This window comes from Cupressus sempervirens, chromosome 3, assembly GCF_028749045.1.
Source record: "Cupressus sempervirens isolate cs-2001-9-10 chromosome 3, ASM2874904v1, whole genome shotgun sequence".
Lineage (NCBI taxonomy): Eukaryota > Viridiplantae > Streptophyta > Pinopsida > Cupressales > Cupressaceae > Cupressus > Cupressus sempervirens.
Window position 1 is genome coordinate 620,555,432 of NC_143120.1, and position 25,189 is coordinate 620,580,620.

Sequence of the window (25,189 nt, forward strand, 5' to 3'; positions counted from 1 at the left end):
AATATTGTAAGATTTATAAATAGTTCTCAACCTATGTCAACTAATAAGTGACTCAATTGTATATTCGAGGCATGTGAGGGAAATCATGTTTTTGTATGTGTGATAAACCAATAAGTGTAGGATAAGAGATTCTCATAGATTACAATTTGAATCATGTAGGTACAAAAAAATTCCCTATCATGGGATTGGTATGTACAACATTTAAACCAATTACCTCCAATTAATATTGACTCCAATATACAATCTACTATTTTATTAATATTTTTTTTTGATATGTCTATCACTTTAATTTCTCTATTAATTTCTATGAATTACTAATATTTTTCATAGGGCGACATGGATAGACCACCATCCATAGGTAGGGATGCACCATTTGGTAAAACCATTTTTTCCTATATTTTGTAATATGCTAATCATGTATTGTTTTTTTTTGTTGGGTGGATTTTATACTCATGTACCTATTTTGTGCACTAATAGATAGACCTTTAGTTGATAGAGCAATGTAGACCAGTACTACTAAAGATGATCCTTTTCCTAGATCAGTCTATGTGACTAGTATTGGTTCATTTGTGGGGACATTGTTGCTAAACAAGAAAACTATGTTTTCATTAAAATTACGAAAGCTTCTAGGTGCTTTAAAATTATTATTATTTATAGTATAATTGTAGTTTACTTATACATAACTCATTTTGGACTAATAACCCATGATATTTTTGTAGGAAATAAAGTTTTCTTTGATCATCTTATTGATATGACATTAAGGCTATTTGGACCCACCATATGTAAAAGGTACGTAGTTTCATATCATTGCTACAATATTTTTCTTTTCTTCCATTTATTGTACTATATTAAACTTATTGATCTAACAATTTTATTTTATTTTAAAAGGTGGAATAGTTAGGGTTTTGAATTAAAAAATCAGCTCATTACATCTTTTGAGGACCTTTTTGGAAAAAAAAAAATTGACACCACCCTACTTCTCAAAAGAGCATCAAAACATATAAAGACTGTGAGGGACCAATATAGAAGGGATCTCAAGGAAAACCCAAAGTATGACCATCCTCCTATGATTCCACTTATTGAGTGGAATGAAATAATAGAAGATGCAAAAGAGAAAAGGCTATGTGATAATTAAAAAAAAGAACTAGAATAGGGAAAAGAAGGTATGCCATGATAGTATTAAGTAGAATGTAATGATGCACTTATTAGTGATCTTTGTAGATATATGATCTAATACATGTTTCAAGTTTTTCATAGACTATAGGACATATTGGTGGCTACAAAAGCGAGATTAGAAAAGGTTGGCCAACACAATCTTGGTTCTGGTGGCTATATGAATCTTTAGTCTTGACTTGTACATAGCAACAATGGAATTTCATATAAAAAAATTATATATTTTTCAAACAATTTTTTTTAATCAAATCATACATGAAAAATTAATGATATCAAGGAAAAAATACAACCCACAAAATTCAATATAGAGCTCATGGATGAAGGTAATATAAAATTCCTTGAAGGAAGTCGTGGTTGCATGCCTATGCCAAGAATCTGAAAGCCATACCCAAGAATCTAGTGCACCAAATGAGACACAGGTAAATTGGTTAAATGAAAAGTAAATCAAATTTAACAATTGAGAAATTTTATTTTTGGTGTTAGTTTCGAACATGAATTAACTACATAACAATGTGCATAACATTTCACTGCAGCCTTCATATCCTATCACAAAACTTGTGCATGATGAAGGCCATGATGTGCATCATAGTGGTGGAGGTATTAATTTGGTATTGGAAATTAATTATGTAATTATGAATACAATTTAACATCTTCATTGCAATTTGAAATGTAACCTTTTTTTGAATATTTTAGAGCATGTTGAACATCAAGGTGAAGGAGTGGAGCGTGTTCCAAGTGTTCAGCATGTTGACATGGTAGGGGATCAAAATGTTAATGTACATGATGTGGCATTGCCAGGTAAGAAAAATGCATGTTATATTGTATTGGTTAATTAAATACTTGTAACAGTTTTTAAAATAATAAAAAAGAGTTTGCCAATTTAACCCATTTACTTGTTCTTGCAACAGAGCCCCCTTTAGTGCAGCAACCTCTTGCTCCTCAAAATAGGAGGCATAAAAATTTGACATTATATATGCCACAAGAGAAGGAGAATGAGGAAGATATTGATGCTCCTATAAGCCTTTTTCTCAAGAGAGATAAGAAAAACAAAAAGAAGAAATGTTTTTTTTTTCAAATACTCTTTGATAAACTTTGTTGGATAATGAAAGAATGTTGTTTTAAGTAATTATCTATGAATTTTGCATATTAATATTTATTTGTATTTCATGTTAATGAATATTGCTATGTGTTAATGAAGTCTTGATTATTATTGTGTATTAATGAATTTTATATTATATTAATAATATTATGTTATTGTATTGATTGAATGTTATAGTTCCTAAATGGATGAATGAAGTATGTAATTGGATGATAATGGGGAATTTAGGTTGATGTTAGGGGGAGGGGAGTTGAGGCCAGATGAGCTTTCACCTTTATGTGGTTGGCCTTTTTAAGTAGAGAATATTAAAGAATTCTCAAAACCAAGTGAAGCTCAAACTAACATACCAAGGATATCTTCCTAACCAACTAATAGTTTTTTTTCTTTGAGATAGAGTTCTATGTCCATTCCTTTATCAATCACTACCCTTTTAGGCTCCTCAATTTCCTACTCTATTATTTCTTTTGCTTCAAACTTCAACACATATACAATGAGAAAGTAGGCTAAAATTTATTCAACTTTAAAATGTTGGTTGGATATTATTCAAATTGGATTTTATAGATTAAAAATATAGATTGGGAGATACATTAAATCAACATTTTATTAAAAATTAATTTTCATGTTGGCAAAGATCATGTAGTTTTGGTGAAAGAATATGACCCTGAGTTGTGTCTTGATTCTAGGGGATTTGTTTCAAGAATATAAGTGGGAGCCAACAATAACATAAAAAGCTATAGGTCCATTTCTAGTTCTTGAGTTTTCATGGTAATGCAATTAATGATAAACTAAGAAGTCTACTTCAAATCAAAGTACTAGAAGGAACACCAATACTATGAATTTCACTATGCATTTTTATGTATGTCATCTTAATTTAGCAACTCACATTCATAGAGGTAAGAAAAAAATTCATTGCAATGTCCTGACTTAACAATAGTATTATATGTAGATTCACTACACTAGAAGATTTTTGGATGGTATAGTTTTTTACAGTAGCTACAAGAGAAATAGAGCACTCATCTTATGAATAGGTGTAGGGAAGGTATGCAATTTGTTTCAAATTTTCCCACAATAATGGTATATTATAATAAGATTTTTTATAATTGTGGTAAATGAAGTGTGTGCTTATATTTCTTCCAATCTTAAATAGGCATAACACATTTCTGGCTATCTTCAAAGAATAGATTTTTTTAAGGCACATGTTTAAGTTTTTTGTTCAATAATTGTTTACTATTTTTGATATCTCATAGAATGATAGACATGCCTGTGATTAGGCTTTTCTGGTATGGATCTCTTGTCTACCCACCAATAATGGCATGTCTCATTTTCCAACATTCAATCAAGTCTATGTGAACATACAATGAAGAAAGTGTAGGGGTGTTTTTCGAGGAATTTAATCATGATGCTTTAGTCATGGATTTTCAAGATACTATAACAATTGATAGTTGGTCCATTAAGAACACATCTTTACTTATGAACCAAACTTAATATTAAATAATCATGTCTATTATACTTTTAAAATAATATGTTTTGACAAGATGGGAAACATAATATGGTGTTGTTTGATTTGCATGAATGTGCAAACAAATATCCCATGCATCTGGGCAGTTCTGTAATATAAAATCCTACATTAGCATCCACATATCTCTTTGGATTCTTAATTGAACTATGTTGTAAGGCATAAATATGTTATTGCATTAAAAGGAAAAGAGTTACCTACTGAGGTCATAGTTGAGAGGGACACAAGTTTCAGACATTAGCACTCTTACATAGGCACATGAATGATAAATGCTAAGACATAAATCACTCTATGCTAATTTGTGTTTATAATATTATCATAAATTCTTGTAAAATTTGGCCTTCCTTGGTTTTTTTTATATTAGGTATCCCTAGATGAGAGAAAGGAATCTTAGGTGGTGATGGAGTTCCACCTATGCTAGCAAGTAAGTACTTGGTTTCATCTCATTTTTCTTTCATCTTTGTATAAGCACTGTTGCATTTAAAGACAATATATTTTTAGGAGTAAAGATAGTCCAAAAACCTTTTGTCATTAATGCCAATGTGTAGGAGGAAAAACAAAACTTAGAGTTCCTCCTAAGCTTGCTTATGGTCAATATTCAGTTGGATGCTATGTAGGTAAAGATATCAAGAGAATTCTTAGAGCATATTATCAAACTAACAAACTTGAGGATATGATATTTTTGCATGTTCCATTTCCTAGAATGCCTTGTAGTTTAGAAAAGTTATTCTTGTTTTAATTTTATTATATGTATAATTGAAAATAATAGCCAAAATCTTGCAAAGTGATTATACATTATAAATTACAATGTCAAATCATATGATATGGACTAGTAGGGCTTTTCAACAGAGGATCCTTCTTTATATAAGTCTAAGTTGAATTCATTTTAGTATCCATTTCAAATTTGTACTTAACAAATATATTCTTATGTTTGGCTTTGACTTTAAAGGGATTGACCACAAGCCACAGATTTACAAGTATTACCTATATACAATCATCTAGGAAAAAATTACTAATAAGTGTAAGAACTCCTATTGGTTCTAACTTCAACAACTTTGTAAACTCTAATTTTTAGGCTTATCCTATAGAAACTTGATCGCAAGAATTATTGTCAAACACTTGTCATGTTTAATTAAGAACACTAACTAATCATTCTATTATAGGAAATATATTGGCAACATATAGAAAGTTTGAAATTAATAACCAAGAGATAATGATAAACACTTGCCCAAAAATTGTATGAACTCAGAGTTCTATTTTTTGATGTGAAACACAATGACTAAGAATGATAGTAAAGATATAAACCAAATACAAAACACTGTGAAAATGCATAGTGAAATTCATAGTATTGGTATTCCTTCCATTTCTCTAATTTGAAGTAGACTACTCATTTTTATCATTAATTCCATTACCATGGAAATTTGAGAACCAGAAATGGAATTGTAGCTTTTTATGTTATTGTTGGCTCCTACTTATATTCTTGAAACAAAATCCTCTAGAATCAAGGCATAGCTCAAGGCCATATTTTTCACCAAAACTACATGATTTTTGCTAACATGAAAATTAATTCTCAATGAATTGCTAGTTTTATGTATCTCTCGGTCTATATTTTTAATCTATAAAACCCGATTCGGATAATATGCAACTAGCATTTTAAAGTTTGAATAAATTTTAGCCTCCTTTCTCATTGTATATGTGTTGATTCCTTTATCAATCAGTAGTACCCTTTTAGGCTCCTCAATTTCCTACTCTATTCTTTCTTTAGCCACAATAGAGTTCTTAAGTAGGAACTTGCATTTTCTATTCTACGCATAGGAAAAGCATGGTTAAAAGATTCCTTACGGGCTAGATGATATAAAGGGAGTTCAAGACATCATAATTGTACTAATCTAGTTTTAATTTGATTCTTTGAAATTCATGTTGATAATCTTTTTGGTAAATAAGCTTGATGTTGTGTAGGTTGAAGGGAAAATAGGTAAACTTTACATGGAAGGAGCTAGGTATAAAAATCGCATTAGTGTACCCGATGGTGCTCCATCCAAGGTTTCATTAAAATATTTACCACCTCCAAGAAAATTTTTTCCTACCATGTAATCCCCTTGATTACTAAATATTGATAACATATATTTGTATTCATCTACTAATAGGTCACCATAGGAAGTGTTTTCATAATTAGTTCTAGCTAAGAGTGTTAAGATAACGACTTTTTATTGACTAAATTTAATTACAAGTAGGTGTTATATACAATTTATTTGGTATTAAATTTCAATTTTTTAACTAATCAATGTTTACAGTTCTTTATATTCATCCATCAACATGGGCTTTAATGTTGTCCTACCATATCATAGCCATTATCTTATGAGAACATTTGGAAGAAATTTTCAAGGAAACAAATAAGGATGCAAAAATTGGGATATGTAGGACAATGATTGGCCTACAACCTATATAAAAATGTGATTACATTTCTTTTGATTAAGCTTTGAATAGCTTTTGGCATTATTTTCTTGTTCATTGCATTGAGTTCTTCCTTTTGAAGTTTCCCTTAAAATAATTTCATGTAACCATATCCTTTTGATCTTCTACTACCATTGTTATGAATCACCTCAAAAAGTTGTTAAAAACCATAGGATTGTTTCTTTAATCTTCACTTATCCAGTATGACTATTGCACACATAGATACTAATTAAGTTTTCCATGCTTTATGAGTTTCATTATCGGTATGCTCTAGGTGATTTATGGCCTCTTTTGATTAGGTTTAGTAGTAATAGATTAATATGAAAATGCCCATGGTATTAAATGTTTTAGTCAATAGGTCATTTTACTATTTGTGCTCCCTTACTACTACTTAAGATGTGCTAAGAAGCTCCATTGATTCTTCACTAGCTTTTGGTAGTCTTCTTATTCATTGGAATGGGTGATTTTTTTTGAGTTTCAATGCTACTTAAGATGTGCTAAGAAGCCCCATTGATATAGAAAATCAAGATAAAAATTAAAATACCAACCCTTTTCACATAATTGTAATGAGGAATGACCAATTTGTTTGTATCCTAGGACTTCCACACTTATTGGAATCTAAACCTAGAGCATGTGGCATTTTGCAGAGAATGGGAAGAGACATATACCAACTTCTCTTGTAGGCAAACAATGAAGCACTTCTAGAAGAATTTACAATCCCCGAATCATTCACCAATCTCATTAGTGATATGAAGGCAAAACCATATGATGCCAAGACATTCACTTTGAAGATGAAAGAAATGGTATGTTTTGAATTATTTTGTGTTATTTTTGGAAGTTTTCACTTGTGCTTAATTTGTGAGGTTTTTATTCTTTGATACATTCTAATATTAACATTAATGGCCGGGATATATTCTATCTTCCCTCTGTTTTAAAATTATGCTTGAGCAATTGACACTTAATTTTGTTTAATTTGTTGTGCCTTACTACTAAATACAGATTGCCAATTTTTTTCTATGGATATGCTATTGTGAACTTGGAAAAGTTGATGATTTTTCCTCTCTTTATATTTTACCAAGTAACTTTTAAGATGTTTATTGGACTTTTAAGGGTTTTACTAGACATGCATTTTCCCTCAATAATTTATCATTTTTTTTGCAGCCTATAAGTTCAATATCCATATGTAAAATAAAAATGTGGAGTTCTCCTGCAGCATATCATTGTAGCTTCATTCGAAGGGGGAGTTATCAATGAGTCTCACTATCAAAAATTATGTTCGTTACTCATGTTCTAGCTTTGGAATTCTCTTTCATATGATTATTGCATTGGATTATTGTTGTAGTTTTTGCATCACAAAGACTACAAGGTATCTCTACCTTGAGTGTAGAATACTAGCTATAAACACATCAAGCATATCAAGTACTAAAATATTGGGTTTTAATTCCTTTTAGTAATACCAAAATACTCACAAAAAAACTTTATATAATTTTGTCACACAACTACTTGTTCTGACACAGATTAAAAGCAACTACCTCTTTTTTTATTGTAATTTTCTTTACATCTAAAATCAAATTTTTAGAGTGCTCCCCAAATTGGTAGAGTTGTGTTGTATTTCAAAAAAATCCCTTTTTACAATAAGCTCTATCATACATATAGGTGAGGGACTATGAGAAAAAGGTGAAAAGTTCTAACAAAAATTTGACTTATCAAATGTTACAATCCTAAACTATTTCAGCTTGTAATGTGATCACATGCAATCCATCTTACAACTTTACATGTAACGTGTCAAAGTTAAATTACATAATGCATGACTAATACTAAACTATGTTTACAAAGACATAATTTCAATAACATTACTTGATGTCTAGAAGGTTTCATGTTACTTCATGAAGGCCCATGCTTAGAGACTTGAAGTGTGAATGCATAAATAAGAGGACTTGGAAAGGAGTTGCAACGATGGATATAATGGTTTTGAAAGTTGGATAACAACTTGGAAAAAACCAAGAGATGGTGAAAACCTTGCAAAAGACAACAAAATGGATAAAAAGTGGTTAAAGGCATACCAAGTTGTGATTCGAGTCTGAAGACCTGAATTGCAAGTGCAAAGCCTTAGCATGCAATCGGGTCTCAAAGACCCAATTACAAGTGGATATGCAATGTTAGTCTATAATTGGGTCTCACTAACTCAATTACAAGACGTCTTTATAGAAAATATGTAGTAGAGTCTTCAAGACTTGCCTACACATGTCTAGAAAGAAGATATGCAATCATACCCTAAAGACTTGATTGCAAGTGTAGAAGAGATACAATATGTAATTGGGTCCTAGAGCTACATTACAAGTTGTAAATAATACATGTTGATATGTAATCAAGTCTAAAATACTTAACTCTAATTGTGTTAAGAGGTTGATATGCAATTAGGTCTTCAACACTAAATTGTAGGGATGCAAGACTTAACTTGATGACATATGAAGATGCTTAAAGAGCTTACAATAAAGTCCTAGAGAGTTTATTACAATATGTGCCTATCAACATAGAAGGATGACTTATTGGTTGGGTCTTAAGGCTTGCCAAACACTTGGGCATGAGAAAAGTTGCAATAAAGTTTGTGAAACCTAATTGCATTTTGTTAATGCATGTTTATAACTTATAATTGATGTCAAGGACCTTGACTACATATGAGAACTAAGACAAACTATTTGCATGTTGAGATTCAAAACTTGACTTTATACACTAGTATCTAGGAGGATAATGCAAAGGCATTCAAAGACATAACAAAGAGGACTATGAGACATGAACCACAATACAAATGGATTTTTGTATAGATTTATACTTAATTCTTACCAAGAAAAAATAAAGAACAACATATTGAAAGGATATGTTAAACAAAAATAATGTTGAAGATGACCTTCAATCTACCTTTCAACCCTTTTAAAGAAAGTCACATCTCAATATTATTTAAGATGAAACAATATGTGCATTGTTCAATTCACTTGCTTCATATGTTATTTACTCTTTTCTATCCCTACCTATATAATTCAAACTTCTACTACATGAAAAATCCTTTCTAGTCTTCCATTATGTTTGGTATCATAAAAAGTGTTAAAATATTGAAAGTGCATGAATTATTCTTCATAACTACTTTATATATTTGTTCAATTAGACTCATTTAAAGATAGTTGAAAATATCACACAAAAATCACAAAAACCATGATGTATCTTTAGTTTCCCTAGAAATGATTTAATCACTGAAATACTTGGCATCAATTATTTACATAAATCACACTGATTTTTCTGTTAAAAACCTACAAAAATGCATATTTATAATCTGTAAAACTAGTCAAAAAATAATCCAACACAATATAAGGTTTCTTTTGGATAGCATTGGATTATTGTTTTTTTTTTTTTTTTTAATAAATTAGATTGGTCAAAATTTTGACCAATCTTGGTCGACATTTCCACCAAGTATTGATCAAAATTTTGACAACTTCTTTGGTTAGGAGTATGGCTTCCTAGTCATTGAAAGACTAGAATTGGTTGAACTCTTGACCATAGCTTGGAGTCCTTTTTGACTAACATTGGTCAAATTTTTGATCAATTCTTTGGTCACGATTATGGCTTCCTAGTCATTGAAAGACCAAAATTGGTCAAACTTTTGACCATGGCTTGGTGTCTATTTCGACTAATATTGATTGAAGTTTTGACCAACTTTTGGTAATGAGTATGGCTTCCGATTCATTGATAAACCAAAATTGGTTGAACTTTTGACAACACTTTGGTGGCCATTTTGAAGCAATTTGGTCAAAGTTTTGACCAATGGCCACCAACAATGCTCATACCAAATATAGCCTACTTCGACCAAGTATTTGATTGAAATTTAAACCAATTGGAGGGTTCATCAAAATTTTGATGACAAAAATTGCAATGCACCACTTGGTCAAGAATTCAACTAAGTTAAGTTGAAATTTTGACTAATTTTCGTTGAAAAATGGGTCATAATTTACTAGTGTTGATATCATATCAGGTTTCTAATATGAGATCACATACCCAAAAATTATGACTAGGAATTTTTAAAAATTCTTGAGAGAAAAATTAGGCATTTACGACTGTAGTGTTTTGTTTGGCTCTATTTCGAGTATCAAATCCAAGAATAGGTATACAATATAGGTAACTTTTTTTTTTAAAATGTTTTTGAATGAATTTTATTTGAAATTAGGTATTTTTGAATAGAAATTATTGAAAATTAGGGTTTTTCTAATATAAATGTTGTTTTGCAATTTAATAGGTATGGTTGACCTGAATGATGACACTGAGGTGTTTGCAAACCACATATAACACTATACCTACATTGGTTCCCATGTTATCCACATTAAACACCATACTAGATAATATTCAAACACTTACTAATGAACAAAATGTTTCTCTTCACTAGCATTAGCAAATGCATGCCATGTTAGATGATGGGGTTGTGGCCCTAAACATAACTAAATATGATATGGTTAACCTTTTTGAGGACCCAAAAAATAGTAAAATAGTAGATCACAAAAAGCCCAAATTATCAATTAAATGGTGCACAAATGAGGCTATGGATGTGAACTTTTGGGATCATTGGTGGATGGTTTTTGACAAACCTTCACATAGTAATTTAGAGGTATCATTATATTTCATTAGAAAACCACAATCCAAATTTGTGTTGGGTCTCAAAGTGAACTATTAGAATGTGAGGCCCAACATGGGTGTGGAAGGAGCTCCTTAGGAGACCCTTTTCCCAATGGAAGAAAGCTAGAACTTTTATCCCCCTTGCCGATGTCTGCCCCCCTCCTCTAGTGCAACATCTTGATATCATTGAAGAGGCTATCTCTCAAACTATTAGAGTCATTCATAGATTGAGTAGCCTATTGGTATCCTAGGCTAGGTCAGTGTTGCCTCCCCCTATTGATGATGCTAGTGCAATTTCATCATCGACAAGCTTGTCACATGTTTGTGTGCCCCATACTTGCATAACGTGTATGAATATTTTTCTAGGTCCCATAGGTGATCTTTTTTAGTATCATTTTATATTTGAGGAGGATGATATACTAGACATGCCTACAACTACACACCCTAACATGAGAGAGGAGGGGCATGTAGAGGCATGGGATCCTTCTATGTTGGTACACCTATGCATTTTTTTGTTATGACATATGTGATTTAAATTTAATCTTTATAATAGAGTAATTTTAACCCATACTGACTCATACATGTATGTGATCTTCATTCATGTTTAGTTGATGGCTAAGGAGGAGCTTAGATAGGTTGATGATGTCATGCTCTCAACTATTTCATTTGGCCTTGAGACGTCTATAGTACATTATATTGTGTTCTCATTATTTTTCTATTTGATATTGGAACATATATGGTTTCTAATCTTTCTTGTCTCTTGCAGGTATCACCTATTAGCGGGAGGCAGAGTGTGGAGGGTGAGGCACAACCCATTGAAAAGGGAAAATTAATTAGATCCTTTTAAATTTATTAAATATAGATGAATTCTTGTAAAATATTTGTGCTAATAAAATTTAATTACATTCTTTATTATACACAGTGTGGCTACTAGTGATGAGTCTAAATAGATTCAACATCATAAACCCTTTGGCATTTCGATTCATAGGGAGAACCCCATCGCATGCATAAGTATAATTTATTTGTTACTTTCCTTATTTTTATAAAAAAATTCAAAACTAATTTCCATGTTATTAACAACTAGCCTTTTGTATCTCATAGGAAGCACCTAGTGTATAGGAAGATGGACCATCAAAGTTTTGTATCTTTGCACACACAGCCATTATATCTAGAGGAGGAATTGACAAAGGTAAGTTTTAATTTGAATTCCCTATTATATGTTATAAATTTAGCATGTTATGAATTATAATGTTATAGTTTAATTTGTAGATCCATCTAACAAACATACTTGAACATATATAGGCCACAATTGACCACGTTCCAAAAATCTTGACATATGAGAGGACTCTTAACCATCGTAGGAGGTCGACGAGATGGGTATTTATGATGAAATTTTAATACTGTAAATATTCATTAAGAAAAGGATCATTATGCATTTGAGTAATTCAATTTTAGATACATAGAATCGTATAAATTTAGTAGTCTAACTTTGGGTTTTTTTTTTTTTTTATGTAGGAGGCATTTGATCCACCTAGTTCAATGAAGAGGCTATATTTTGATGATCCACCAAAAAACATAGAATAGTATAGTTTCAATGGATTTGTCATGACACATTTTGAGATGGCATATGACACATTGTATACAAAAACATTGATATTATACACATTTTGATGGCATGATCAGCCACATTTTATATATGGATCTATGTATTTTGATGTGTGTGTGTGTGTGCGCGCGTGTAATTTGTCTATGGATACATGAACTTTGATATATATTTGCATAATTTTTCCATGAATACATGTATTTTGATAAATATTAATTTAGTATAGTATTGTTCAATTTATCATGGGTTGTGTGTATTGTTCATGTTTATGGAATATCATTCATTTTGATCATGTTTTTTGTAATCGATTCAAATGCAATAATTTGTGAGGAATATTTTAACAACCTTTATTATCAAATTTTTATGCAATACTTAATTTGAAATTATATCATATATGTTTAATTTGAAATGATCTCTGCAATCCCTTAAGATGTCTATATTTAGCCAAATCTATGGTCAATTGGGTCTTAGGAGCTCATCTTTGGTCTTACGAGATGTTTCGGTATGTAATGGTCACAAACATTATTGGAGCTTTGTGGTTAAAATAGGGGTGTCACTATATTATTTTATACCTTGACATGACTATCCTATAGAATTTGACATTTCATCGATAGCCTCCATAAGCTTCGAGTTACAACCCCTAGAAGATCGACCTCCAAATGCACTTAGAGCACCTTGGAGACTCTTCCATATGGGGTAGCCATGAATGTTGGAGGGTCTTTGTGGCTAGAAAAGGGGTCTCACTATGGTTTACTTGCCTATTCAAAGTTAATGACAATGATGATTCAATGCCAAGATCAATGGTTTCAAATTTATGCAGTGCTGCACTAATGAACTATAGCACATTGCAAGTTTTGGCATTGAGCAAGATCATTGTGTTGAATCCAAATAGAATGTGATCTCTTTGAAATGAAAAATGTTATATTATATATCTTGACATGATCATCCTATAGAATTTGACATTTCCCTAATAGCCCCCATGAGCTCCAAGTTACAACCCTCAAAAGATCGACCTTCAAACACACTTAGAAAACCATGGAGACTCTTCAGTACGGGGTGGCCACAAATGATGGAAGCTCTCCATGACTGGAAAAAAGGTGTCACTAGGGCTCACCCACCCATCTTGAAAATCAAAAAGATTATTGTAGACCTCAACATTACCATTCTATAGAATTTAAAATTTCATTGATAGCCCCCACAAGCTCCAAGTTATGACTCTCGGAAGATCAACCTCCAAACCCACTTATAGCACCTTAGAGACTCTTCAATATAGGGTGGACACAAATCTTGGAGAATCTCTACTACTAAAACAAGGGTGTTACTAGGGTTCACCTGCCCATTTGGAGCTAATGGCACTGACAATTTGATGCCAAGATCAATAGTTTCAAAGTTACGTAGTGATACACCAATGAACTAAGGCACACTACAAGTTTTGGCATCAAGCGAGATCATTGTTCTAAATACAAAAGAAATATGATCTCTTTAAAATGAGATAGGTTATTATAGATGTCAACATGACCATCTTGTAGCATTTTACATTTCATAGATACATTCGATGAGCTCTGAGTTATGACCCTCAAAAGATCGACCTCCAAACACACTTAAAGCACCTTGGAGACTCTTCAATATGGGGTGGCTATGAACTTGGAAGCTCTCCAAAACTAGAAAAAGGGGTTTCACTAGGGTTCACCTTCTCATCTATACCTAATGGCACTAATAATTTGATTCCAAGACCAGCGGTTTCAAAGTTATGTAATGATGCACCAATGAACTAAGGCACACTACAAGTTTTGGCATTGAGCGAGATCATTATGCCGAATCCAAACAAGATGTGACCTCGACATGACCATCCTATAAAATTTGACATTTCACCGATAGCCACCATGAGCTCTAAGTTATGACCCTCGTAAGATCAACCTCCAAATGCACTTAGAGCACCTTGGAGACTCTTCAGTACAGGGTGGTTGTGAATGTTGCAGGCTCTCCACAACTGGAACAAGGGTGTCACTAGGGTTTTCCACCCATCTAGAGCTAACAACAATGAAAATTTAATGCCAAGATCAGCGATTTCAAAGTTACATAGTGATGCACCAATGAAGTCAAGCATTGCAAGTTTTGGCATCGAACAAGATCGATGTGCCAAATAAAAATGGAATGTGATCTCTCTAAAATAAGATAGGTTATAGTAGACCTCAACATGGATATCGCTTAACATTTTAGATTTCACCTATAGCCCTCATGAGCTCTGAGTTAGGACCCTTAGAAGACCAACCTCCAAACACACTTAGAGCACCTTGTAGACTATTTGGTATAGTGTGGCCACAAAAGTTGGAGGCTCTTTGTGGCTAGAAAAAGGGTGTCATTATGGTTCGCCTACCCATTTGGAGCTAATGGCGGTGATGATTTGATGCCAAGATCAACAGTTTCAAAGTTATGCAATGATGCACCAATGAACTAAGGCACACTACAAGTTTTGGCATCAATCAAGATTGCTATGCTGAATCCAAATGGAATGTAATCTCTCTAAAATTAGATAGGTTATTTTGGACCATGACACGAATGTCTAGTAGCATTTGAGGTTTCATTAATATCCTCCACAATCTCTAATTTACAACCCTCGAAAGATTGACCTCTAAATGCACTTAGACCACTTTGGAGACTTTTCGGTACAAGGTGGCCCCAAACAATGTAGCTCTTTGCAGCTATAACAAGGGTGTCACTAGGGTTAGTATTAAGTAAAAAAATTATTTTTTAGCTTGCTCAAGTTTTTAGCATTGGTCATATGAAATTTTGGTGTTAGTATTAAGTAAAATCATCATTTCTTATGTCCCTCTATGTTGATTACATTAAGTGAAAACATCCTTGTTGCTTACATTAAATCAACAAGTTTACATTTACAATATCTCAAATATTTCATCATTATTACATCAATACACAACTACCACTAAGACTTGTGACTATGCCTTGCATACTTGTAGAAAATATTTGTCTTGAAATCTGAAATAAAACTAGCCACATTGATTTCTTTTGCAACCAATTAACATCTAGAGCCCTGACCTCCACACTTCAATGTGCATTTCACCATTTAATATACCATTTTTTTACTACTTTCCTCCCAATATCTTATTTACACCCCTCATGGAAACATGTGTCAAACTTGGATAAGACACCGCATTCTAAATAGTTCTCATCTAAGAAAGCATTTTTTTTAATAAAAGAAACAACCATCAACTCTAGGACATAAAAATTGATCTAGCAAATCTCTTGATGATTTTGGAAGCCCACTAGCACTACAATTCTAACATTTTTTTAGTATACAAATTAGAACGGATGGAGCGTAATAGTACATGGTGTATAGAAAACTTTAGATGATATTTGCAATAATAGGTATTTTGAATCTTAAGTGGCACACAATAAAATGGATTCAAAGATTCAAAATCCCTTTGTGATATATGCAATCTTGGATGACTCTCTCTAAATTCTTTGAGTGACATAGTTTGACTTACCTCCAAAAAATGTTTAGGGTGTGGTGTGTGGTCTCTAATGCCAATTCTCAACTTCAACACATCTTTAGCATTGGGTGAGACTCTTGAGCTAGAGTGCCAAAACTGTGTAATTTTTTTCTTCACATCATCAATTAGCTTTTTATCAAAATGTTGAAGTCTCCCATCAAAAGCCCATGTATCATTTTGAAGAGGATTGACAATTCTCTCACGTCTAGGAAGTGCTCTTCTCAAATTAGTATGATTTAGGTTCAAGTTAATACAAGTTTGTCTCATATATGCACCCTTTCTCAAATGATGACTTACCAAAGAGGTTGTAATAACCCTTCAAGCAACTCTCTTATTCTTCTCCCTACTGAAATAAAATCACCTAGTATTTCTTCTATTTATGGTTGATTTTAAGTTATTTATTACAAAATGTATTGATATGATCCTAAGGTCTCAAACACCCATGCAATTAGATTTGATTGGCCTTGGTTCTGATTGAAGATGGTCTCATTAGACTAGTTATAATCAAATTCGTTTAAGCTGAAACTGTCTATGTGGTATCCTATGTACCAGCACACAAGCCAAAATTTGTAAATTCACAAAACTTTTTATTTCTACACATCATTTCTCTATCAAAAACTAAATTTTATTTAATAAATAAAGGTTCCCTTTTATAGACCTTAGAGCCAAGATCATCAATAAAAATTTCATAGTGTTTTGATTAGTTATAATATGTTATAATTTAAAAATATTGTGAGCAGGTGTCTCAACATTTGAGAAGATTCTACTTCATAAACAAATAAATAACTAAATAAATAAATTAGTAATTCACATACAAATATATATATATATATATATATATATATATATATATATATATATATATATATATATATATATATATATATATATATATATATATATATATATATATATATATATATATATATATATATATTTGTCACTACATGAGAGATTCCTCTTCAAGAATATGTAACTTTTTAGAAAAATGTTTAGATTTGAAATAGAAATTTTTTCAGGAGAAAAAAACTATTGAAAATTCTTATAAGTTTGAATTCCAATACTTATAACAAAGAAAATATAAATCAAAAAAAAATATTTGTCTTTTTCTACACTAACTATACATGACATCTACAACATATTTTAAAATCAAAGAAAAAAATATTATTTACATATACTCATTTGGTAGAAACTACAGCCCATATTTTCATCATATTCAGCAGTTAAAAAATGTAATTAATTTTTTTAAATTGCATATATTCTTGCTAAAAATAAATTGAAATTATAGGCATAAACTAAAGCTAATTTTACATATTCTATCAATTTACATCATATTCAAATTCTAAATACAAATGTCACTTCTATGTCATTAAAGTTGAACAATTTGATTGTTGGCAACTTGTTCCTTTATAAAAGTGTGACATGTACTTCTACACTAAGTTGAATGTAATTGTGGAGGAGGAAATAATGCACCAATCTAGAGACCTATGAAAGTCTCAAGGGATACATAACCCCCTTCTAACCACCCCAATTAGTCAACTAGGAGTATTGAGAAGATCACACTCTAAGGTGTAGGTAGTTTGGTGGTTGAAGAGTTTGATAATGTGCGTTGATTAAATTGGTTTGTGACCAATGATGATTTATTTAAATAAACCTATGTAGTTATTATATAATAAATTTAATAGATTAATATGGAAAGAAGTTAAATGTAGTCATGTAAAACCCTTGTTTTGATATGCAAGTTCCAACTTTTCCTTTAAAAGGCCCTCTCTTTTTTCACCTCAACTTACAATAGTGGAAAAATAAGGGTAAGAAAAAATCTATATCACAGAATGATGAGGAGAAATGGTCTCAAGGAGTATATATAGTGGAATTTCTAGATAAAATCCTTGCCCATCTAGAAAATAGAGATCAGTTGACAAATTTGGAAGATTGCTTGGATCAGAGTATAGAATCTAAAAGGACCTTAGTGGTAGATTTATTCGTTAGAAATTTGGATGATGATCCTAAAAACCTAGCTCTAGGAGGGACTTGTTAAGTTTCTAAAGGTTTTTTTTTAGCATAAAGAGGGTTTTGATTTCTCATAGACTTCTTGTATTTCTCAAACCCCTTTAAAACATTTCATGATAGTAAAGACACCAAAGACTAGCAGTAAAAAACCAAAATTGGAAAAAATCCCTTTGGATATTCAAACAATCTTGGCAGAAAATATGTCTATCAACAAGAGAATTCATACAAGGAGTGCAAGTTCCTCGAGCAGCACGAAGATCATATCTTGGAATAACATAGGCATTAATTCCTCTGAAAAATGTTCCTAGATCAGAAATTAAATTGATTCTTGTTGAGAAGATATCATCTTAATTCAATAATCTAAACTATCCATTCAAACTTATGAGAAATTTGTAACTAAATGGGTGAACTAGAGCTCTATTCATGTCCCTTCACAAGGTGCCTCCGTCGGGCTCGTTACTCTTTGGGATTAACGCTCAATTTGTATTACCCATTTTGAAAATAGCTCAAATTAGCAACAAACTTTTCTCAAACATTTTGATCTGTATTTTTTTCTCTTCAACATTTATGATCCTTGGAACACAGCTGAAAATAGGCTCTTTGGATATCTTTAACAGAAATATTACAATATTCTTCTTGTGAACTATGGCCTAAAGAAGGTGACAAAATTGCAAAAAAAAAACATAATTCTACGATGAAAAAAGTTATGAAAACCATAGTTTCTCCTCAAGAAAAATCTTGTGCTATCTATCCTCCCATTAAGAATATGTCAGATTATGTGCATTTTATTGATTCCAATACCTTAATCAATATCATTCCTCAAAATGGAACTTTTATGTGGAGTAATCACTGAAAATATTTTCATCAAATAGCAAAAAGATTAGATCATTTTCTCTTATCTTATTCGTGACCTTCTTCTCAAACTTGATTTTCTTTAGAGATTCTTACTTTAATTACTTGATATTACTTTTCTATATCATTGGATATTTATAGTAATTCTTCCTCAAACTTTAGATAGCCATCCTTAAAGGCTGAGGAGGTGTGGTTTAGACGCCCTTATTTCCTTCCTCTCTTAAACCGATAGTGGGTTTCTACTACTTTTCTAAAGGAACTAACATGTTCTAATTCCACATGAAATTGAGATTTCTCAAGAAGCAAATTTGTAGATGGAACAAAGAGATGTTTAAAAATGTGTTTGGTCAAAAGAAGGTTGTGGAAGAGGATTTAAATCATATACAAGAATGTATAATCCAGCATGGACTTGATCAAAATACTTATATCTATCAAAAAGAGCTATAGTCAGTATGGGAGGAGTTATGTGCATATGAAGAAATTTATTGGCAGAAAAGTTCTCATGAACTATGGCTAGAAGAAGGTGACAAAAATACAACAAAACAAAAATATAATTCAACTAAGGTGAAAAGAGTTATGCAAATCAATTTTTCCATTTAATTCTCCCAAGGTTCTCTTTTAAATAGACAAATGGAAATTGAGACTAAGGGTGTTCAGTTTTTTAAATCTATTAGATCATGATGTCTCAACCTCCATAGATTTAGATGAAGACATTAATTGTGTGTTCAACCACATCTTGACTAGAATTTTTGTTCTAGATAATGGTCAAGTTTTGAGACTTTTCTGGAGTAGCTAAGGGAAATCCTTTGTTTTTTTGGTGTAGGGTAGTGATAAGGAATCATCATGGTCACTGTCTTACTCTCCCCTTGGGAATCCAGACTAACCATTTTGCTGAGGCAATTGTCGTCAGCCAAATAACCAAATTAGCTTAAGTTCAACGGATATCTAAGTTATGGTTGAAAGGAGGCTCCATGAATATTATGAATTGTTTAAATAGTTTTTCTAAACCTTCTTGAACCATTGAAAAAATCACTAAGGAAACAATTGATATTCTAAAATCTATGGAGAGCTATCATACTACCCATGTATATTAGGAGTCTAATATGGTGGTGAATGTCATAGCTAATGTGATAGTGAGGAGTAAAGAGAAGATGACTTGGCAACATGATGAGGGTCTACTGATGAATGTCATATCTAGTATTGATTATGATATAATTAATAGCAAAGAAGGAGAAAATATTAGTAAGAATGGGCACATTGAGAAGTGGTGTTTTCTTTGTTTTTTTAAGATGTAAGGAAGAGAGAAAGCACATGCATCATGAACCATTCGGTTGTGACAAATAGAAGAGGAAAATGAAGGTTTGGGATATTTTGAAGAGAAATGGCATTACCACTTTCATGATCAGGCTCCATGGAGGCATTATGAATGTTACCCTATTCTTTATGCATAAGTGCAATGAAGGCACTCTAAACTTTGGTAGAAGAAATATCACCATAATTGAGGATCTTATCTCTATGGGGACTAGAATTCCAATGGTTGGTAGAATATTTTATAGAGGTTGTAAATTCTCATATGTGGTCATTGATGACCTTCCTAAGGAGTCAGGTGAGATTGAGGCATTGGTGAAGTCAGAAGGTAAGACTTACTTCCAACCTGAGTGCATCAAAAATTTATGGTGCTTTGTCATGTGCACTATAATTTACTATATGATTCTAAATAGAAGATTCTCAAGGATATGTTTGTACCATTTTATTTAATTGAATCATTTCAAGCATGGTATTAAGGTTTCCATTTTATTTTATCTTTTATCTTTTATGAGTACTTGTATTAAGGGAGAAAAATCTGGCTAACACTCTGCTCCATGAAGGCTTAATGTTGCTCATTTATGAGAACATTAAAGTACATTCTATTGGTAAGTTCCCTAAGGTGAAAGACATGGAGGATATTCAAGAGAGTGAGTTAGAGGAGTCTTATGGCCTATCTAACACAAAAGATAATAAATGTTTGCTTTTGGAGGATGAGAAGATGGTACAAAAAGCCAAGGAAAAGGGTGAGGATCTTGTCTGTAAAACCCTTGTGAAAACTCTAAAGAAGAATTTATTTCCTAGAAAAAATTAGAAAACGAAAATGGTAGAATTGAATGAGGATTTGTATGAAGAGGAATCTATGGATACTAACATTGAGAATGTTGCCTACAATAAGAAAAAGAAAGTAAAGGGGGTGGATAAGAAGAGAAAGGCAATACAAACCCTAAAATATGGTAGGACCCTTGTACCCAAGAAATAAGCCAAGGCTATCATCTTGTCTAATGAGTATGAGGATGAGGGCACCATGAAATGTACATAGTTATTTAGGAAGATGATACCAACAAGAATGTCAAGCCAACCAAGAACATATAGAAAATGGGTAAAGATGAGCTGAAAGGCATGTGAAGATCAGTTTCCCCACTAAATTTATGAATGATCAGTATGGGGATTCCTCCTCTCTAGAGGAAGAGGACACTGATTCTATGCCCACCTAGACTACTAAAGCTAAGGTTGCTACTAAATTTCATGCACCTTTGAAAGATAGAAAATTTTCCTAGAAAAATATGAGCATGGATATGGTGATGTTGGGGATTGCAAGGGAGAAGATTGACCTGAAGGTTGGAGAGGTGAAATCAAGTAAAGTGTGTCTCCAAGTGCTCATTGATCCTTCTATGATCATTCTTAGTGACAATAACAAAGAGGAGGACATGAACTTTCTGAACAATACTAGGAATAGTCTTGATCTAGATAATTTTTGGTCCTTTAAGTGGTTATTTCATTGGTTCATGGACCTAAAAGATAGGATGGGGTCAATGGAAGGGAGAAATTTATGGTGACAAGCTCCAGGATGTTGTTTTGTGGGATAAACTACCTATGGGCTCTCTAATTGACATGGATACTTTCTACAACATGGAGGCTCAAGTGTTGGAGCAGGAAAATAAAGTGAATAGTATTGAGAACACCCTAAGGCATATAGAAGATCAAAGCTATAAAATCCTCAAAGCCTCCAATGAGCATGTTAAAATTATCATTAATAAATTGGAAGGTAGTCCAAGGGAGAAATACATTCTCACTCTTGTTGAAGATCAAGGAGTTATTAAAGATAACAAGGAAGATAATGGGAGGAGGACCAGGGCTAGCACTGGGAAAATGATTCTTGGGGCCTCTTCAGATATTAGCCAAAACTAAAAAAATTTCTAAGAAGATGGGCTAGATGCAAGAGCAACCAGCTAAGATGATCAATAAAATGGGTTAAGTTCCATTTGATGTTCGTACAGTTCTTTTTGTGTCTTTTTAGTTTTGTCTTTTGTTAGTTCTATTATCCTTTTGTGGATGGCTTTGTTTGGGTTCTAGCTCTATCTCTTTTTCCTATGTTGCATCTCTAGACCTAATGCTATATATTTAGTTTCTTTTGTACATGGTTTTAGGGCCCCTTCAAAACCTTTTTTCCTAATTAAGAAAATTTGAGACCTTTTATATTGGGAGAAGTTAGAAGTATAGCTTTTTCCCTTCCTACTAATAAAGTTTCAAGGCCTAATGGTTTCACATCATTCTTTTTCTAGCAAACATGGGACTTTATAGGTTTTGATCTATTTCTTTCCCTTGAGGAATCATGGAAGACTAGATCAATTCTCTTTGAATTTATGCCACTAATATTTTCATAATTACTAAGGCTAAATCTTCAAGCTCTTTTGCAAATTTTAGACCTATCTCTCTATGTAATATTATTTATAAAAAAATTACTAAGGTTATCTATGTAAGGTTGCAACTCTTAATTCCTAAAATCATTTCTTTTGAACAAGGTATTTTTTCCTTGGGAGGGAGACTACTAATGGTGCTTTGCTAGCTCACAAAATCTTGTATTCCATAAAATAATTTTTGTTATCTACTTGTGTTAGTAAGCTAGATATAATGAAAGCTTATGACAAAGTTAATTGATCCTTCCTCTTCAAAGTTTTGCATAGATTTGGTTTTTCTAAGAAGTGGTGTAAATGGATATTTTCTTGTGTTAGAGGTTTTTGATCTCTCAATTTCGATTGATGGATCATTTAAAACTCTATTTTATACATCTCAAGGCATTTTTCAAGGAGAATATTTATCACCTTTTCATTTTTATTATCACAGAAGAAACTTTAAGGAATTTTATTTCTACATCTCAAGTTGCTAGTTTATGGAAATGTATTCATATTCCCAATACTAACTTCTCTTCCACACGTTCACTCTTTGCTTATACACTCTCCTATTTTTTCAAGCTCATTTAGAAGAAATTAAGCATGTCAATAAGGTGTTACATGATTATGAGATAGTCTCTAATTAAAAATTTAATCATTTTGAATCTCCATCTTTCCTTTTCAATACTGATGAACCTTTGAAAACTAATCTTATTAGAATTATGGGCTTTTAAGAAGCATAGTTCACTAGTTCATATTTGGGTATAACTCTATTCATCGGTATGAATAAAGCTCAATATTGGTCAAGTATTGTTGAACATTTAAAGAAAAAAATTACAAGTTGGAAGGTTATGTGGATTTCCTTTGTTGTTCACTTGACTTTGATTCAATCTACTTTAGCATCTATCTAGAATAGTTTTTTTTTTTTTTTAAAGCTTCACAATCTATCATTAAAAAAATTGACAATATTATCAACAGCTTCTTATGAAATAATAATCTGGATTAGAAGAGATGCATTGCTTTGGTATCTATCTCAAATATGATAGCAGGTGAATATTGTGGTGGAATAGGTTTGGATGATTTGACAATGTGTAATTTGGTTTTTAGGGCCAAATTGGTTTAGCAATTGTATGAAAGGAAAAATTATTTATGGAGCATGTTAATGAGAGCCAAATATGTGGGTTCTATGGAGAATAGTAGAATATTCTTTATTACTTATGCTAGATAACTAAGAGAGGGGTGAATTAGTTATGTCCATTTATCATACAGTCCCTTAAAACATTTTAGTGCCAATAAAACATCATAAACTATAAAAACAATCACCCATTGTAAATATTAATCAACTCTATCATTCAATTTAAATCCAAACTCTTAGGTCATTATTCCATGTGTTATCAAGTATCAGTAAAATTACTTAATTGTTATTTAGTTGCAGTAAAATGTAAAAACATGTAAAACAACTTGAACCACAAATAATATTAACAAAATTGATACCATGATTTAACGTGGAGACCCTATGAAGGGAAAAAACACTTGGGACTAGCAACCCAAAATTTGTACTCTTCTAAAGTGAGCTCTCCTAGGAGCCAACCTTGTTATAGGTTACATACACATTTTTAATGTGACCTTGTTAGAGGATTTCACCAAAATATTATCTAGACCTTATCACTCCATGTTCTTGAATAAAAAGAGTGGTCTGATTTAAAGGACTTACAAACACCACTAATTGAAGTTACCATATAGGATTTTGTAGGCTTGTTAGTGTTAGTAGGAGTGTTGATGATGTTCCTATAGGGGTGTATCATAGAATTAATAAAGCATTGGAGATATTGTTATCATGATTGTGTGTTGCATTCATGGTTATGTTTTTCATTGATGTCAATATACTAAGAAAATTGGAAGAGTAGCAAAAAATGATCGAGACTCTATGGATCACAATTTTAAGATGAGGTCAAGTGCAATTAGGGAAATATTCTATAGAGTATCTTGATGACATGGCTAAGAGCACATGCTGAAATTCAAAGACTAGTGATAGTCATTTGAGATTTATAGAAGACACTTTACATACAAAGTTCCTGAGAAGTGGTTTTTGAAAATTGGGTTATATCTCCTAATAGAGATAGAATCTGGTTGAGCATAGCTAGATAGATATAGAAGACATCCTCATGATGACATCAGTGAGGGTGTGAAATCTGAAGTCATACATGTGAAATTTTTGTAAAGACTATGAGTCAACAGTATTATATAATTATGGAAAGATGTAATGTAGTGTGTTATCTTAATGAGGTCTTGTTGTAGTTATAATTGGAAAATCCTCAGAGCTAACTTAATGAATTATTTTGAGGACTTGGTATAAAAAAAACTTATTTTCCTTGTAATGATATATGTATTATGTATGAGATTCTTATGAAATAGAAAGAAAATTCTAAGTGTGAAGTACATGCGAGTAAGCAATCAAAGAGATTAAAGTGATGCAAGTTTGTGGATTTGGTATTGAGATCTGGGGAGTATTCGGTGTAGCAAAGTCATAGTGAATGAGTGAAGTGATTATATTTTGTAGAGAGTGTTAGTGGACATTGATTAATTTATATTATTCTAAAGTAAATAGTATAG